Source organism: Miscanthus floridulus, chromosome 16 (genome assembly GCF_019320115.1).
Source record: "Miscanthus floridulus cultivar M001 chromosome 16, ASM1932011v1, whole genome shotgun sequence".
Taxonomy (NCBI): domain Eukaryota; kingdom Viridiplantae; phylum Streptophyta; class Magnoliopsida; order Poales; family Poaceae; genus Miscanthus; species Miscanthus floridulus.
In genome coordinates this window covers 22014557-22034540 of record NC_089595.1, presented here as the reverse complement: position 1 = coordinate 22034540, position 19984 = coordinate 22014557, and the positions used below count along the sequence as shown (strand labels likewise).

Sequence of the window (19984 nt, the reverse complement as noted above, 5' to 3'; positions counted from 1 at the left end):
CGTCTTTCTTGGTTTTTCTCTCTCCAAGCTTCGACCCGTAGTAGGTTACGATGGCCTGGATGCGCACCTCGTGATGCATGTCGGTGACGAGTTTTTTACAGGCTTTGGTAGTCACCTGCTCCGCCCTAGCCTCAAATCCCTCCTCGCATCTGTAATAAGTCTGCATACAAAAGCGATGTATCCATTCATTATTTCAATAAAGTCTAATGAATGCGACGTATTGAGCAATGTTGTGTGAGGGAGACTTACCCAAAACTCTACCTTCACCCGCGCCGCCTTTTGGGGTACTCCGCATCGGTGGCGACGGCGTAGTGGTCAAACAAGTAGGCCGGCTCCGTCTTCGATGCGTACGTGACAATGCCGGGGAAGTGTTGCCTGCACAGAAGACCCAGGATGCCGTTGACTAGCCATGCGCAACCACCCGACACAACCACCCAGTTCCTGCACAAGTGATTAAGAAAAATTATTAGTTTTTTCATCATATCATATGAAGTAGTGGTGATAACATATAAAGTTACTTACTTTTGCCCTTCGGGGCGAATCACTGGGCGTTGGTGACGAAGAGGAACCTGTGGGAGGCTCGCGGGACCTCGCAAGTAGACACTCGAAGAGGAGTCAGAGGAAGCAGAACCCGTGCCTACCGCCTCCAACTCATCCTCCTCGTGCGGCCCCTTCTCCTCGTCCGTCTACCGAACCAGCTCATCGTCCGACTCATCCACGGGCGCCACCTCCTCCTCCGGCTCCTCCTCACGCGGTGTGGGAGGAGACGGCCCCCTCCTGCCGAACCAGCTCATCGAAATAGGGGAGCCTCATCATGCCCGAGATATGAGTCCACATATGTTGCTCACCATATCCCACAAAAACCACCTTCTTTATTGGGCACGAGAGCATCTATATGAGCATGAACCTCGGCACCAGTCATCATCCGCGGTGCAGGGTTTGTCACTTTAACACCTTTCGTAAAGTTCTTGATGTCTTGTCTAAATGGATGGTCAAGAGGTAGGAATTGACAATGTCTGTCGAACGACGAATACTAGCCACCCTTCTGCAACCAAATAAACCTCACACCTTCCTTGCATATTGGGCATGGGAACTTCCCGTGAACACACCAGGCACAGAATATCCCATACGCTAAGAAGTCATGCAGGGAGTAGTGGTACCAAACGTTCATTTTGAAGGTTGTCTTTGTAGCTCGATCGTATGTCCATACCCCTTCGTCCCAAGCACGGACCAATTCATCAAACATGGGCTCCATGAACACACCCATATTACTCCCTGGGTGTCCAGGAATTATCAACGACAAGAATACGTTATGTCGTTGAAAGGAGACACCGGGGGGGGGGGGGAGATTAAGGGGGATAACGACGACGGGCCAACATGTGTATGGGGCAGCCATCATTCCATAAGGATTGAACCCATCTGTTGCCAGCGCGACACGTACATTACAAGCCTCATCTGCTTTGTCACGATGTTTGTCATTAAAGCGGATCCAAGCTTCACCATCAGATGGATGTACCATCTTGTTAGGATTGTACCATTTGCTATTTTTGTACCATGTCATCTGTTTTGCGGATTCCTTGATCATATATAGCCGTTGGATCCACGGTAGGAACGGAAGGTACCGTAGGATTTTCACGAGGATCGTAAGTTGCCTCTTCGGGCCATCATCAGAGTCTACTTCCAGGTACCTAGAGGATTTACACTTTGGACAAAACTTTGCATGCTCGTATTCTTTCCTAAATAGGACACACCCCTTCGGACAAGCATGTATTTGCTCATATGACATCTTAAGTGCACGAAGGAGTTTATGTGACTCGTACATGCTCTTTGGCAGAATGTGGCCCTCCGGAAGCAGGGTGCCAATCACGGCCAACATCTTATCGAAGCCAGGTCCACTCAAGTTTAACTTGGACTTCAACCCCATTAAGCGTCCAATGGCATCCAGTTGAGACACCGTTGACCGACCGTGAAGGGGTTTCTATGCCAAGTCCATCATGTCGTAGAACGCCTATCCGGCTGCCTCCATCTCCTCCTTCTCACGTCCCTCATCGAACTGTCCTTGGTGAAAGTCATCTAACATGTCTGCTACCCCAGCATCAGCATCAAAAGCCTCCACCCGTGGTCTCACCGCCTCCTCTCTCATACGATGGGCTTCACCATGGTGGACCCACCGGGTGTAGTCCGGCGTAAATCCATTCTTCACAAGATGTTTACCCATTTCCACCTTGTTTACCCTTCTCCTATTTCCACATTTGCTGCAGGGACACAAAACTAGGCAATGTCCTTTAGCAGCCTTGCCAAATGCACTGTTCAAGAAAGCATTGGTCTTGTTCATCCATTCCGTGGTGTAATCACTCTGACTTCTCTAGCCCATGTACATCCACTGACGGTCATCCATCCTCTAACATATGTATTAGCGAGTAATGTAACCATCAATTGCATCTACATGGTGTTCCTACTGTCTAATAGGTGAGGATAGGTCCTAATCCCACCCGCGGATGCGTAGATGAGGTTAGTTTCCATGCTCTACTCTTATCCGAGACAGAATTTCGGCAGCACCTCCCCGCTGTTCTCCAGATACATGTCCTGCCAAAGAAGAGTGCGTATCCGGAGAACAATAGGGAGGCGATGTCGAAACTCTATCTTGGACCGGAGCAGACCATGGAAACTAACCCATCTATGCATCCGCGGGCTGTCCAAAAAACATGGACAATCCGAAATAGATACGGTCATAGATATGCAAAGATCTGGATACCTCCAACCGTATCTCTTTCGAACGGGAGATGCCTAACTAGGTTACGCGATCTACGACCATGATACGAAAAGAGGGGTTATACCTAGGGTGGCGGCGAAGTCAGGCTAGCGGGGCCGTGGCGGGTCGGTGCAGTGGCGAGGAGACACGGTGCAGGCAGACCGGCACGGCGACGAGAACTCCGACTCGGCTCCGACGGGCTCTTCTCTACAAAAATGGAACAAAATACTGTCATTTAAAAAAAATCGGCAGAACCTCCCCTGCACGGTGAGGTTTGCAAAACCTGCAAAAAAACAATGGCACGATGGCCGACAAGCACATATGTCTCAAGAGAAGCCATGTAGTTTGGATATCAATCCATGCAGAAGAATATATCCAAGTAGTACCACTACTTCTACTACTACTTCCACTATTGCTACTACTACTACCACTAGTTCTACTACTACTACTACCACTATTGCTACAACTACTACCACTAGTTCTACTACTACTACTACCACTACTTCTACTACTACTACCACTAATTCTACTACTACTACTACCAATAGTTGTACTACTACTACCACTACTTCTAATACTACTACTACCACTAGCACTACTAGTACAACTAATACTACTACAACTATCACTACCACGACAACAACAAGAGAGAAGGCATACCTGACGGGCGTCGGGGGTATGGGCGAGCGGCGTCGGGGTCGGGCGGCGTCGGGGTCGGAGTCAGGGTCGCCGAAGTCGGGCATAGGCGATGTTGGGGCGGCCAGTCCACGGGGCACGGCTGGGGGCAGGGCAGGGCGTGGCTGGGGGCAGGGCGCGGCAGGGGGTAGGGCGCGGGCGAGCGGGCGGTGGCGCGTGCGCGTGGTGTGTGTGCGGGGTGCGTGGCCGGCCCAGGCGGGAGGGGTTAAATCCCCCCTTTGCCGAGTGCCCCCGATCTGGCACTCGACAAAAGGTTTTTTTATTTTTTTTAATTTTCTTTGCCGAGTGCCCAGATTTGGCACTCGGCAAAGAATTTTTTTTTGAAAATACTTTGCCGAGTGCCCCTAACACGGCGCTCGGCAAAGAATTTTTTTTTGAAATGTCTTTGCCGAGTGCCCCTGTGAAGACACTCGGCAAAGAGGATATTTTAAAAAAAAATCCAAAACCCTCTTTGCCGAGTGCCTTATTCTTGGCACTCGGCAAAGAGCCCCTTTGCCGAGGGCTAAGAATAAGGCACTCGGCAAAGAGGGTTTGGATTTTTTTTAAATATCCGCTTTGCCGAGTGTCTTCACAGGGGCACTCGGCAAAGACATTTCGAAAAAAAAATTCTTTGCTGAGCGCCGTGTCAGGGGCACTCGGCAAAGTATTTTCAAAAAAAAATCTTTGCCGAGTGCCAGATCTGGGGCACTCAGCAAAGTATTTAAAAAAAATTCTTTGCCGAGTGCCAGATCTGGGACACTCGGCAAAGAAATTAAAAAAAATCTTTGTCGAGTGCCTAACAGCAGGCACTCGGCAAAGAAGGACGTGGCCGAACACCGTTACGCGGGGCAGCCTATGCCGAGTGCCGTGCTTTTTCCGAGAGCCTGGCACTCGGCAAAGAAGTCCTTTGCCAAGAGCCTTTTTTTGCCGAGTGCCCGGCACTCGGCAAAGAACTCTTTGCCGAGTGCAATTCTTTGCCGAGTGCGGCACTCGGCAAAGAACGTCTTTGCCGAGTGCCCGATTTTTGACACTCGGCAAAGCAGTTTGCACTCGGCAAAGATCCCGTTTCTAGTAGTGTAAGAGCCTGTTTGGCAAGGTTTGTAGGGCCTCTGTGAACCAGCTATTGTAGCAGGGAGACGCTTTTCTCTGTCCTCGCGAAATGAACTAAGAGCCCGGAGAAGCCACGTTTTCTAGCTCCTCTGGCTCTGGCTCCTCTGCCACTGTAGCATGGAGCCGGAGCCCGAGACAGTTCCCCCAAAGAGGGCTTAAGCTACAAATACATATGACAGTAGTGATATCAAATCTGATACAAAGTAGAAGCCATTATGGTTACCCAAAAAAAACAAATGCTATGAACCGCCAACGAAAGCTAGACTGGTTGGTCGACGCTTTCTTCCCTCATGTTCTGAGTTCGATCCCCCCTCGGGAGAGAATTTTAGGTTTGAGGGTAAAAAAAATCTCCTCGTCTATTCCACACCAAAGTACAAGTCTGTGACCGTCCCATCTCACGGGGATGCGGTGCCGCTGTATATGTGTGGAGCTGGGGTTCAGGGATTTTCTCGATCTGTGTGAGAAGATCTTCTTCTTAATAAAATACCGGTGGGACGTCATCCCTCTACGGGTCAAGTTTGTTTGCAATGAACTATCAGACACACCGATTAAATCTTTTTTGCACAACAACTGACAAACATGATGATTCTTAACATAAGACATACCCGATAATTCTGCACTTCAAGTAACTGCCTTGCAAACTGAACCCGGAAGTAGGCTCAAAGGTACCAACCATTATCAATACAGACAGCCAATATGAACAAATAGAACCAGAGCTTTAATTTGAACCAGTTGTCGACTCAAGATATATACAAATAGCCACAACAACTGAATACTGTAGCACTACGTAGGCTTAACCGAATGTAGAAGAGACAACGGTAGATGGTACAAATGTGCCTTGTACCTCAAAGTGCCAACACTGTCAAAGAAGAATATCAAAAGCCATACTCAACCGATTACAAATATGGCCATAGTAAGACTAACCCACATAATAACTCTTATGCAAATCTTCTGAAGCAACCTTGAGAACAAAGGAAGCACCAAGCATAGAGTTGACTAATAGGGATAAGTCTTATTTCCGTTAAATTATCAAGAGATAGCAAACAAATAGTTCAAGCTTGGCTGAGATACTTCTCATAACTTTTGGATAGATCAAATGCACTATCAAATTTTGTGTGTGAGCGAGTTCAACACAAGGTGCTTGCAAAAACTAGCTCACCAATTTATCATTCCCTTTCACCAAATCATCAACATACCGTAGAACACATATGCCTCTCATGCGAACTTAATCAATATGACATTTAACTCAAATAACTCCAACAAATGACACCAATAGCAAGCAAGACAACAACCAATCAATTCATATGGTAAGAGGAATATCGAACCACAAACAGACACAACGGTTTACGCGTAAACTCCTTGCGGGGAAAACCACAAGCGGCAACAACCAAGTAATCAACTATGAAGATGATGGTATATGAGATGGGAGCCAAAAACGATGGGGGATGCTCCAAAACCCCACCAAACTCTCTCTCTAATGGTGGAATTGGCAGGTCAAAGCCTCACCCTTCAGATCTCATCTCTCCCTCCCTCTCGCTAATCCTCAAAGGGGAAGAACAAGCCGTACAAGAGAATCTCTGTGTTTGGGATGGGTTTTGCACATTACAAAGGGCCCCTCAAAGTTGCATAGTGTCACAAATGAGTCCCTCAATACCTAACGAAACATATAAGGAAACTTTTGCATAATGTATGCAATTGGCTAGAGTCAGCTTCGAAACTACAAATAGATTATATAGATGGTGGTATCTTCACTCTCGGTCCAATACACATGAACCATTTGTGTAAATGGCATTATCACAATTAGTTCCACGAACCAACTGACTTTGATAATCACTTATATGTACAATGGATTCTAGCCTATGGACCATCACTGATAGTAGATTTGATCCTAATTTGTAGCTCTACTTTTCTAATCGTGTTCATAGTCCCCCCCCCCCACCCACACACACATTGCATCTATCGCACCCTTATATGTGTTTGATATGTATTTGGTCCATAACTTAACATGAGCTATTCATATATGTATGTACGTAGATTTATGGGTTAATTCTGATCATTTTTAATAATGGTAGAGTTGGAAATTTAGATCCAAATTAAGGGTGATCTCTTTACATTTTCTATAATGGCACAAGTGGGTAATTTAGATGAAGATTTGGGGCTTAATTTGTGTAATTTTTCATAATATGATGTGGATAATATATATATATATATATATATATATATATATATATATATATATATATATATATATATATATATATATATATATATATTAGACTACTTTTTTTGTAATGGGGTATGGGGAATTTTCAAAATTAATTAATCAATGCCAATTGTTTTCTTTGATGACAAAAGTGTCCTAAATTGATAGCCAGATGATATTGTTTTTATGGGAATTTCTAGTCTTTATTTCTTATCTCAATCACATGTTGCGAGGGTCAACATTGAGGCCACAAGTACCTTAGCTAGTTAAACTATAGGGGTGACTACTCGCTCTAGTTTTTGTAGCTCCGCTCCACCAACTCTACCGTGGAGCAGCTCCACCGTGGAGTTTGTAGAGTAGGTGGTACTGTTTGGCACACCACCTAGCTCCAACTCCAGGAATGAGTTGTTTCCTTGCAAATGGTCTATTATGCCCTTGATTAACGTTTGTTGTATGTTTTGATGTCGGTGGGGCATATATATAAGTGAATATTTATTGCCAAATGAAATCTGATGTAAAATATATATAAGAAATTACACTTAATGGTATTAATCTCGAGAACACGGCCATCTTGGATGGATTAGTAATCCTCAAGATCAAATCAAATGCCTCTACTCCAACTCTAATCGAGTGATTCGTTGCCTCATTGTGAGTTGTGGCAGGTGACCGGGTTTGGGGACATGTTCTAGTGCTATGGGCTCCTGATTCCTGAGCCCTGCACCGCATTGGATGGTCATGCGTGTTCTTAGTGTGGTTGTAACAGGGCAACCGAGGGGGCGGTGGAAGAGGAAGACAACTAGAGCCTGGATCTGGAGGTGACTTCGTTTTTGCCTAGCGTGCATGTGGAGCGGCGGCGGAGAAAAGAAATCACACGTACTGGGAGGGGGAGTCGCACAGCTGAGAAAAAAGAACTGGTACAGATCATTAACGAGTGGCAAGGTGGGTAATTACCCCTTAACTCCATGTGGAAGTACAAAACTCAGAAAACTAGAGTACCCCTTTGAGGTGCTACAGAAAAAAACGTGGAGTTGGCCTCCAACTCCACCTTTTTCTTGGAGCGGAGTTCTTGGAGCTTAAGGTGTTTGGCAACGCAGAGCTGGAGCGGAGCTACAAAAAACTGGAGTGGAGCAGCCCCAAACACCTTCTATATACCTGCATTCTGTCCTACAAGCTCTTTTAAGAGAAACCCTACCAGGCCGGCTTGTCTTCCAAGAAAGATATTATTTTTTCTGTCATTTAGATAGAAAGAATCTAGGCTCAGCAAGTGAACTCAATTTAGCATCCCCCAAAAGTTTGGATTGCTAGTTTGCTTTCAACTTGTGCTATTTTCTTCTTTCAGATATATTTTTCATGTAAGATTGTACCACATCCCATATTCAATAGCTGGCTTAAAAATCCACTTACCTCATACTCCCTCTCGTCCCAAAAAGAAGGACGTTATGAGATGGGTGCAGGTCAAAAATTTTCAACTTTAACTAGGTTTGTAGAAAATGCGTGCAACATTTATATCTCTAAATAAGTTTATTATGAAAGTATATTCAACGATCTATCTAACGATACTAATTATGTATTATAAATATTAATATTTTTTATATATAATTGGTCAAAGTTAAAAATATTGATTTCTGAGGAAGCGAGAACGACTTCTATTTTGGGACACAATGGAGTATTACCTTATATAAGTGCATTGAGATATTTTCACATTAAGTTCTTAATACCAAAACCCTTGCTCTTTAGGTTGGCATAACATTGGCCCACTTATTAATTAGTCTCTGTCTGTGTTTTTTTTCCCTATGCTCATCACATTTGCCAAAGAATCTTGATCTACAGTACTCTTTTTTGATCCTACCTTCCATGGCAAGTGTACCAAGCAACAAGAGAGACGAAAGAGAAACCCAGGTCCACACAATAATTAATAATATGTATTACGTACGCGACGTGTGTGCTAACGACACTCTCTTCAGCCTGAGAGAATGACTAAAGAGTAGTTTACAGCCTGAGATCTACTTCCCCAAACAAATTTAAGTGATAGCTCGACTGGTTCTAGCAGCTTGTCCTGTTCAACCAGCCAAGCTGTGCTTTATGCCATTTGAAATTCTTGCGCAGTTCAAATATACCCATGCAGGCTATGCTATAGCCAAGAGCCATGTGTTAGCTAGTTCATCCTAAACAAAATGGCCTTGTGAGTATACATGCATACAGCAGGATAGCATAACAAAGGATGCTCGTTTTTGGCGCGACAGTTCATAAATTCAAGTAAAAAACATCAGCTAACTCAATAAACTAGAATTAGACTTGTCCTCATTTGCTACTGGCCTAGTTATTTGTCATTTTTATAGACAGTACATGAGATTGTCAAATGCATTGAAAACTAAATAAACCTTCAAGCGGTAATGTCGAAGGAAAGCACGCATATATATGGTTGACTTTATTCCACCAAGTGGCAATACAATATGCTTGTCATCTGACTGCATTAATTATTATATGGTACGGTGGTATGTGTGTGGTACTAATCTCTCAATTATCGTCTTAGTAACTGTTTCAAAAATAAATTAAAATGCAACAAGTACTCTCTGCATGTATGATTTTAAGGTTTGTGCTCATCCTCATCAATGTCCTCATCCATAGATACAAATACCCTTGCTTGGGAGGTCACCATCAAACATTCTCAGCACGTCTCACTTTGTAATAGCCATCACATTGTCAAATAGCTTGAATTGTGAGTGGCGACTGGTGGCCCACCTGGCAGCCGCATCCGTATACACAGCTGTACAAAAAAATGCCACATGGCATTCCAAATAGGAATTTAATTTAGTTTCTGCCATTACGATAGAAAGATTAATATAATCTGTACCTACTATTTTTTTGTGAAAGAAAGAAACTATTACTTACGAAGTGAACTTCAATTTTCATTAAGCATCCCCAAAAGTTTGGATTGCCCGTTTGTTTTCAACATGAGCTTGTTCTGCCACATCCATCTTGATCAGTAGGCTTAAAAAATAATCTTGCGCTGATTAGGGGCGTTGAGTTTGCACATTTAAGTTCTTAATACCCAAACCCCTTGCTCTTTATTAGCTTGGCATGACATGAGCCACTTATTAATAAATTAAGTAATATGTATGACGTATGCTACTCTTCCGTTCAGTTGACATTCTTCGGATCACCTGAGCAAAGTAGTAGTTTATGGCTTGAGATCTACTTCCCGGCCAAACAAACCTAAAGTGATTAGCAACTGGAATCTAGACTGTTTTATGCAATTTAAAATTCTTGCACACAGGTCATATACACCCAAGCTAGCTCAGAACCATGTGTTAGCTAGTTCATCATGAACCAAATGGGCCTTGTGAGTACATACTAGGACACCATAAGTCCATAACAAAAGGTGCTCGTTTACGGCGTGAGAGTTCCTAAATTGAAGTCAAATAGCAGCTAACTCTAAACTAGAATTTCTCATGTCCTCATTTGTCAGTGGCCGCGTTGTGACATTTTCTTACACAGTCCATTCCTGGAGTCAAATGCACTAAAAACTAAAGAAATCATATCTGAAGTCATAACGGAGGAAGGCATGCATTCTACACAAGAAACTGGCAAAATAATGCTTTTTTTTGCAAAAGATTGACGAAATCACCACAGGGCTTCGCTGTCGACGGGCATGTTGTCTACCACTGAAAGAATAGCGTCGTTAAACCCTGAATAAATCCAGGAAAATACGAGTACCCGTGTTAAGTCGGGACACTTGAACCCAGGGTGGGCTGGTTCCACCACAAGGAAGCCAACCACCTAAGCTACGCTCATTTCGCGGCAAAATAATGCTTGTTATCTGACAATAATCCAAACAGACAAGAAAAGTGGCAGATAGATTGATCTAGTGGTTGATCTAGGGTCGGGCCAGGGCTGCAGCGTTTGGTGCAAGGCCAAACAAGCAACTTAACGGAGATCATTGTTTGGGCCACCAATTTGTTTTGTCCTCCACATCTCCAAACTACGAAACGGTTTCTCTCGAAACCTCTCCCCACGAGAGGCGAAAGAGGGCGACTCCTACTTCCTATGCTCCCATCGGGCCGGATCATCGACCCCCTCCGCCTCCGGCGGCCTCCTGGCCTCGGATGTGTTGGGGATCTACGTCTCCTTGCCTGGCAGTATAGATTAGGTCCCTTTGGTTTGTATCCTGGCGGAGTCTGCTTGGTGGAGGTGGTGTGACTTATGTGGAATAAGATTCTCCTCGCCCCGATCCACCTCGTCGTCTTCTCCTCTGAGGATGACGATGGGCTTGTGAGGTGGAGGTCGACCGGATCTGCAGAGATCCAGATTTCAGCGACACCTGTGTTGGAGTGATGGTGTTGGTTGCACTACGCGGGGAGGCTTGCGGGGAAGTTATCAGGTTTGCGATGGACAGGTATGATGGTCTGGCTCCCTCTCCTCCCAGTCTCCACTGGGATGGCCAGATCGAGGCCTAGGTTTTCACAGGGTGTGTCCCTGGCTGATGTTTGCTACGGTCTTTCTTCCCATTCGTTGCGGGATGCTACCTGCGGCTCTTCTCAAAGCCTCTGGACGATGGTGCTCTCCTGGGCGTATGGATAGGGAGCCGTTCGTCTCGGCTTTCTCTGGAGACATGGTCGATGGCAGGAAGTTGGCGAAAGGCAGGCGACTTCAGTGGACACGAAGGCTCTCAAGGACTTCCTTATAATTTTCTTTTTCACTGAGGGCCTTTGTGTAGTTTGGATGGGGCAGCTTCCTCCTATGTATCCTTTGTGTATGTGTTTGTATGTGTGCGCGCATCAGTATGTTTTCCTTACTTTGTAATATATGTTGCGCGTATTGTGATAAAAAATTGTTTGGTCCTCCGATTGTATGAGGAAAAGTCCATTTCACGTTCCTCGACTATTGCGTGTCAGATTTGCCCTCAATCACGAAACCAAATTTTTATACTCTTCAACCCTTAAAATCGTCCTATTGATCTCCCCTAAAGCGGTTTTGATTGACGTGGCGTCACAGTCAACTGTCCTACGTGGCACCACGTGAACCACGAGAAAGATAAATCAGACTTTCATGATAGTTTATTAGAGAAGTCAATTAGATTTATAAAAAACTATAGAAATAACTTTTAAAATTATACTACACACCCAATGACACAATAAAAAGGATGGGAGTACCACCTAGATGTTAATTAGGGTATGCTTAGAGTTATGATATCCATTGGTACCCGCTAATAATGCACTTGAGTTTATTCATTTTAATTTACAAATCTGAGTAAGCAGTTCATTTTATTTTACAACTCTAAGCTGGGAAATGAACTGGGTGACTTCATTGTGGTGGGACTTGCTTATTGCCCGAGTTCACGTCATTGATATTTACTCAAGTGCTTCTATTTTTCTGAATTTATTTCATAATTTGATGGGTGCTACTATACTCTTTATGTGGTAGACAACGTGCATATTGATAACGAGACATTGTTGGCTTAGTCTTTCCGATGTGCTCATACACGTGTATGCATTCATAGAGGTAAGTGTGTGTATGTGTTTGTATAAGCGTCTGCACACTTTCCGTAATGTGATTGAAAATGAGAAAACCATAGATTAATGGGGTTGTGTCCAAAAATAAACTTACATCCCCTGTGTTAATTAATTCCTCTTATTAGCTAGGATGTAGTACTAGGAATAGGAACATAGAGAGAGGCACACACACGAGCCGACACCACTAAAGTTATATTCATTTGTTCACTGATGACGTGGATTATTAACGACCTTAAGCTCAGTTTACATATTGAATCCTTGTCGACAATCAGACATCATAATTAGTGGAGGCATGCAATAATTTCAACCATCAATAAACAACATTATAGTACACATCTTCTGTCCAAAAATTTTATAATATTTTAATATAACCATATTGTGACCTTGTTAACGTGTCAGCAAATAAAAGCTCTGCTATCCATTCGGTTGCTTGGTTTCTTGTTCATGTGCAATTGTTCCGGCCTGGTAGATGGCGATGGGTAACAAGGCATTCCAATGCACATAATCTCTCTCTCTCTCTCTCTCTCTCTCTCTCTCTCTCTCTCTCTTTGTTCCAGATAGGAGTATGCCCAGAAGTAACCATGATGTAATTATCTAGCTAGAGATTTCATTGAGCTTCATCATGTGAAGCTTATGCTAGCAGTTGACGTAGAGTGCGTTGACGTGTACTACGCTAGCAGTTGAGTCGACCACACGGCTTAAATAGTTGTTAGCTGATGGAATGAATCATGTCCTAACAAATCCCCATATCACCTATTTTCTTATTCGCGGATGAAATTAGCACGTATATACTTGTCGCCAAGTGGAAAACTGGCAATGTCAACACGTCTTGCAATGCAACTGGATCGCCAGCTACAGCGTATGTTGTACCAGCCAACTGTGTGCTAGTAACGACCTCCCAAGAACATAATTGTTGCAGTTAAGAACAACATGTTAACCAAAAACAAAATAGAGGCATGCATTCGTCTCTATAAATACCCTAACTAGGTGCCTCACATTGCCACCACACCAAGCATTCGCGTCTCTTTCAGTACTAGGCATCACATCCTCCAATAGCAGCTTAGCTTGCTTCTAATATCCTAGCTAGCTTTCTAAGATCGATCTTTTGGGTACGTTAATATACAAGGATTAAGGAGAGCTAGCTTGGTGAGATCATCATATATATAATAAGCTAGCTGAAGATTTAAGTAGCAGCATATATATCATGGCGATGCCGACGTCGACGTCAACATGCAAGGCCACGCTGCTCATGGCGTTCGTCGCCGCTGCTATGCTGAGCACGGCGACGACGTCGTGGTCACAGTCGCCGCTGCAGATCAACTTCTACGGCCCGTCGTGCCCGCAGGCGGAGGCGACGGTGCGCAACGTCACCGCGGGGATCATCGCCAACGACCCACCATGGGCGCCGCCTTCATGTGCCTCTTCTTCCACGACTGCTTCGTCAGGGTATATTTATATATGTATATATAGGCTGCGTTCGCTGGTCGGAAAAACCAGACCAGCCGGCTGCTCCTCATCACAGGTGCACTGTTTATCAACCAGCCGCTACAGTGTTTCTCTCTCACATAACCAGTCAGTTTCAGCCAAGTTTCAGACCAGCGAACGGAGCCATAACTTTCTTTTTAGATATATAATAAAGTCGTCAGGGTATAACTACACAGTACGTACTACTGATCATCGTCACACACTCACACGAGAACACCATGTCGTTATTGCAAAATGACAAGCAGATCCCCTCAAAAAAAATGACAAGCAGATATGCCATGTTTGGCAACTCTCTCAACATATTTTAGTACTCGCATAGTACAATCAGCACGTACGTAGTATGCTAATGCATGGCTCCGGCGGCTTAATTTGCACTGCAGGGGTGCGACGCCTCCATCCTGATCGACCCGACCAGCAGCAACACGCAGGTGGAGAAGAAGGCGATCGCGCTGCGCGGGTACGCTGTTGGAGTTGTTCCAAATTCACTCCAGGATATAGGCCAGGCTTCTGACGGAGCGAAGCGGAGGCCCGTCGCCGGAGGCTTAGGCCGGAGCGTAGCGGAGTGTGAAGCCGGCCCATCAGGTCTCGCCCCTGTGCTCGGGGGGTGCGGGGGGGGCGGAGCCCCCCGCGGTACGGTACGGTATATACACCCTTGCTAGGGTTTCGTGGAGACTTGATTCTCTTGTAAGCCGCCATAGGCGTGTAACCCAAAACTCTTGAGATAGTGAGATTGTTGCTGGCTGGTGCCCGTGGTTTTTCCCCTTCACATCGGAGAGGTTTTCCACGTTAAATCGTGTGTCTCCTCTGTGGTTTGATTCTTTACTTCATATTCCTATACGTCGTTCATAACAAGTGGTACCAGAGCTTTGGTTGCTGTTAGGGTTCATGACGACGTCGATGAAGTTCGATCTTCCGCTGCTGAACTACGACACGCGGTTCTCGCTATGGCAAGTCAAGATGCAGGGGATTCTAGCGCAGACTCATGACTATGATGAGGCGCTGGATAGTTTCGGAAAGAGGAAGGCCGAGTGGACTCCAGAAGAGATCCGCAAGGATCAGAAGGCGCTCGCCCTAATTCAGTTGCATCTTCATAATAATATTTTGCAGGAGTGTCTGAAAGAGAAAACTGCTGCAGAACTATGGCTGAAACTGGAATCGATCTGTATGTCCAAGGATCTAACCAGTAAGATGCAGATGAAGATGAAGCTATTCACTCTGAAGATGAAGGAGGACGATTCAGTGATGAGCCACATCGCTGAATTCAAGAAGATCGTCGCCGACCTAGTGTCGATGGAGGTGAAGTATGATGATGAGGACTTAGGTCTTTTACTGCTATGTTCTTTGCCAAATTCGTATGCAAATTTTCGTGACACTATACTCTTGAGCCGTGATGAACTAACCCTAAAGGAAGTTTATGAGGCTCTCCAGTCTAGGGAGAAGATGAGAGGCATGGTGCAGAATGATGGGACGTCGTCCTCCAAGGGCGATGCTTTGCATGTGAGAGGCAGAACTGAAAACAGATCCTCCAATGATGGCAATGATGGTAGAAAGAACTACGAAAGGAGAGGCCGTTCAAAGTCCAAGCCGTATGGTAATAAAAAGTTCTGTGTTTATTGCAAGCTGACAAATCATAATATTGAGGATTGCAGAAACGTACAGAATAAGGAGAAGAGGAAAAACAAGTCGGCTGGTAAGGTCTCTGTTGCTGCTGCTGCGTCTGATGATGATTCTGGAGATTGTCTGGTAGTATTTGCTGGTTGTGTTGCTGGTCATGATGAATGGATTCTCGATTCCGCATGTTCATTTCATATTTGCACTAACAGAAATTGGTTTAGCTCGTATAAGCCTGTGCAGAAAGGGGATGTTGTGCGGATGGGAGATGATAACCCGTGTGATATTGTGGGGATTGGATCAGTTCAGATCAAGACTGATGATGGCATGACACGCACGCTGAAAAATGTCAGGTATATACCAGGGATGTCCAGAAATCTTATCTCATTGAGCACGCTTGATGCAGAAGGTTACAAATATTCCGGTTCAGATGGCGTTCTGAAGGTATCAAAAGGTTCTCTTGTTTGCTTGAAAGGTGATCTTAATTCTGCAAAGTTATATGTCCTTAGAGGGTGTACTTTACCTGGTTCTGATTCCGCTGTTGCTGCTGTTACTAATGATGAACCTAGTAAAACTAACCTTTGGCATATGCGTTTGGGACATATGAGTCACCATGGTATAGCAGAATTGATGAAGAGAAACCTGCTGGATGGCTGCACTTCGAGTAAAATAAAGTTTTGTGAGCATTGTATTTTCGGGAAGCATAAAAGGGTATATTTCAACACTTCTGTTCACACCACTAAAGGTACTCTTGATTATGTTCATGCTGATTTATGGGGGTCCTTCCCGTAAGTCCTCACTTGGTGGTGCTCATTACATGCTTACAATTATTGATGATTACTCTAGAAGGGTTTGGCCTTATTTTCTGAAACAGAAAGATGATACTTTTGCTGCTTTTAAGAACTGGAAAGTAATGATAGAAAGACAAACTGAAAGGAAGGTAAAATTGCTTCGTACTGATAATGGTGGAGAATTTTGTTCGCGTGAATTTAATGATTATTGCAGATCGGAAGGCATTGTTAGGCATCACACCATACCCCATACTCCACAACAGAATGGTGTGGCCGAACGCATGAACAGAACCATCATGTCCAAGGCCCGTTGCATGCTGTCTAATGCCAGGATGAGCAAGCGTTTTTGGGCTGAAGCTGCTAATACTGCCTGTTACTTGATAAACAGGTCGCCTTCTATTCCACTAAATAAAAGAACTCCCATTGAGGTATGGTCTGGTACGCCTGCTGATTATTCACAGTTGAAAGTTTTTGGATGCACTGCTTATGCTCATGTTGATAATGGAAAATTAGAGTCTAGAGCTGTTAAGTGTCTTTTCCTTGGTTATAGTTCGGGAGTCAAAGGCTATAAATTGTGGAATCCTGAAACAGGAAAGACTTTTATAAGCAGGAGTGTTGTTTTCAATGAATCTGTGATGTTTACTGACAGTTTGTCCTCAGATCATGTTCTAGAAAAGGAGCTGCAGCGTATGCGCATGCAGGTGGAGCATGTTGATGATGATACAGGTGTGCAGGTGGAGCCTGTTGATGAGCATGGTGACCATGATAATGATGTTGCTGAGGATGATGCTCATGATGATGTTCAGCAAACTCCTCCTATTTTGCAGTTAGAGGAGGATTTACCTATTGCTCAACGCAAGTCAAAAAGGACAATTGCACCTCCTAAGCGTCTTATTGAAGAGTGTAATTTGTCTTACTATGCTTTGAGTTGTGCTGAACAGGTGGAGAATGTTCATGAGCCAGCAACCTATAAAGAAGTTATTCGTTGTGGTGATACTGAGAATTGGATTTCTGCTATGCATGAGGAGATGCAGTCTCTTGAGAAGAACAGTACATGGGAGATTGTACCTTTGCCTAAGAATAAGAAGACCATCAGCTGCAAATGGATCTTCAAGAGAAAGGAGGGTTTATCTCCAAGCGAGCCTCCAAAGTATAAGGCAAGGTTAGTTGCTAAAGGCTACAGTTAAATTCCGGGTGTTGACTACAATGATGTGTTCTCTCCAGTGGTAAAACACAGTTCAATTCGTACTTTCCTTAGTATCGTTGCTTCACATGATCTTGAGCTTGAGTAGTTAGATGTGAAGACTACGTTTTTGCATGGAGAGCTTGAGGAGGACATATACATGGACCAACCAGAAGAGTTCATAGTGCCTGGCAAGGAAAAATATGTGTGCAAGTTGAAGAGATCCTTGTATGGTTTGAAACAGTCCCCTCGTCAGTGGAACAAGAGGTTTGATTCATTTATGTTAGCACACAGTTTTAAAAGATCTAAGTATGATAGCTGTGTTTACATCAAGCATGTTAATGGATCACCTATATATTTGCTGTTATATGTTGATGATATGCTGATTGCTGCCAAGAGTAAGATTGAAATCACTAAGTTAAAGAAGCTATTGAGTAGTGAGTTTGATATGAAAGACCTTGGTAGTGCTAAGAAAATTCTTGGTATAGAAATTAGTAGAGACAGAAAATCTGGTTTGCTATTTCTTAGTCAACAAAATTATATCAAGAAAGTTCTTCAGCGTTTCAACATGCAAAATGCTAAGGCTGTTAGTACCCCTATTGCACCTCACTTTAAGTTGTCAGCTGCTCAATGTCCTAGTACAGATGTAGAGATTGAATACATGTCAAGGGTTCCTTATTCTAGTGCTGTTGGGTCTTTGATGTATGCCATGGTTTGCTCTCGTCCAGATTTGTCATATGCTATGAGTCTTGTTAGTAGATATATGTCTAATCCTGGCAAAGAACATTGGAGGGCAGTTCAGTGGATTTTCAGGTACCTCAGAGGCACAGCAGATTCCTGTTTAAAGTTTGGAAGAACTGATAAGGGTCTTATTGGCTATGTGGATTCTGATTATGCTGCTGATCTGGACAGGCGAAGATCACTTACAGCGTGCAAAGAATTAATTTGGCTGAAAGGTTTGTACGCTGAGCTTTGTGGAGTTGAATCTTGCATAAGTTTGCACTGTGACAGTCAAAGTGCAATTTACCTCACTAAAGATCAGATGTTCCATGAGAGAACTAAGCACATAGATATCAAGTATCATTTTGTGCGTGATGTGATTGAAGAAGGTAAGCTGAAGGTATGCAAGATTAGTACTCATGATAATCCTGCTGATATGATGACAAAGCCTGTTTCTGTTGCTAAGTTTGAGCTGTGCTCAAGCTTAGTTGGTTTAATTGGATAGTCCAAGAGACTATTGTTGGCACCAGTGGTTTTCTATCTTTGTTATGTTCAGGATGAAGGGTTGATTTATGATACAAGATGAATTTGTCTCAAGGTGGAGTTTGTTGGAGTTGTTCCAAATTCACTCCAGAATATAGGCCAGGCTTCTGACGGAGCGAAGCGGAGGCCCGTCGCCGGAGGCTTGGGCCAGAGCGTAGCAGAGTGTGAAGCCAGCCCATCAGGTCTCGCCCCTGTGCTCGGGGGGTGCGGGGGGCGGAGCCCCCGCGGTACGGTACGGTATATACACCCTTGCTAGGGTTTCGTGGAGACTTGATTCTCTTGTAAGCCGCCATAGGCGTGTAACCCAAAACTCTTGAGATAGTGAGATTGTTGCTGGCTGGTGCCCGTGGTTTTTCCCCTTCACATCGGAGGAGTTTTCCACGTTAAATCGTGTATCTCCTCTGTGGTTTGATTCTTTACTTCATATTCCTATACGTCGTTCATAACATACGCCGCCGTGAACACGATCAAGGCGGCCGTGGAGGCGGTCTGCCCCGGCGTGGTCTCCTGCGCCGACATCCTGGCCTTCGCGGCGCGGGACACGGCGGTCGTCTCCGGCGGCTTTGCCAGCTTCGACATGCCCTCGGGCCGCCGCGACGGGACGGTGTCCAACTTCATCGAAGTGCTGCAGAACATCCCGTCGCCGACCTTCAAGCTCCAGGATCTCATCAACAACTTCGCCAAGAAGGGCCTCGACGTCGACGACCTCATCATTCTCTCCGGCGCGCACTCCTTCGGCCAGGCGCACTGCTCCTTCTGCAACGGCCGGCTGTACCCCACCGTCGACCCCACCATGGACGCCACCTACGCCTCCGATCTCAAGACGGTGTGCCCGGCGCCGGGCAGCAACAGCGGCAACCCGGTGATCAACAACAACCGGGTGACCGACCCCAACGTGCTCAGCAACCAGTACTACAGCAACCTGCTGGCGGGGAAGGTGCTCTTCGTGTCGGACCAGCAGCTCATGAACACCACCTACACGGCGGCCAAGGTGGCCAACAGCTCCGCTGACGCTGCCACGTGGATGAGCCAGTTCCAAACGGCGCTGGTCAAGATGGGCAGCATCCAGGTGCTCACCGGGACGGCCGGCCAGGTCAGGAAGTTCTGCAACGTCGTCAATAGCAGCTAGAGGATCGGCCGGCTCACTAGCCTGTTGTACAATTGGTTCTAAAAATAGAACACAATTTGCCTTTTGCTTATAACTATACATATGTACTACCATGTGTCAAATTAAGTTCATACATACAGAAATATACAACCACTTGCAATCTAAGAACCGTCACTACTACATATATACTATAGAGAACCAACCGTGGAAATGCATTATTGTTGTGGCCGCAACGGAGAGGTTGGAAGCGGCAAATGGTGCCCAGAAATATGGTACCGGAACGCACTTTA

At 44.9% G+C, this 19984-nt stretch overlaps 1 pseudogene; it reads left to right on the top strand.

Annotated features, from left to right (window-relative positions):
- The first annotated feature begins 13457 nt into the window (after positions 1-13457).
- Positions 13458-19715, top strand: LOC136511420 (peroxidase 2-like; annotated as a pseudogene).
- The last annotated feature ends 269 nt before the right edge of the window (positions 19716-19984 follow it).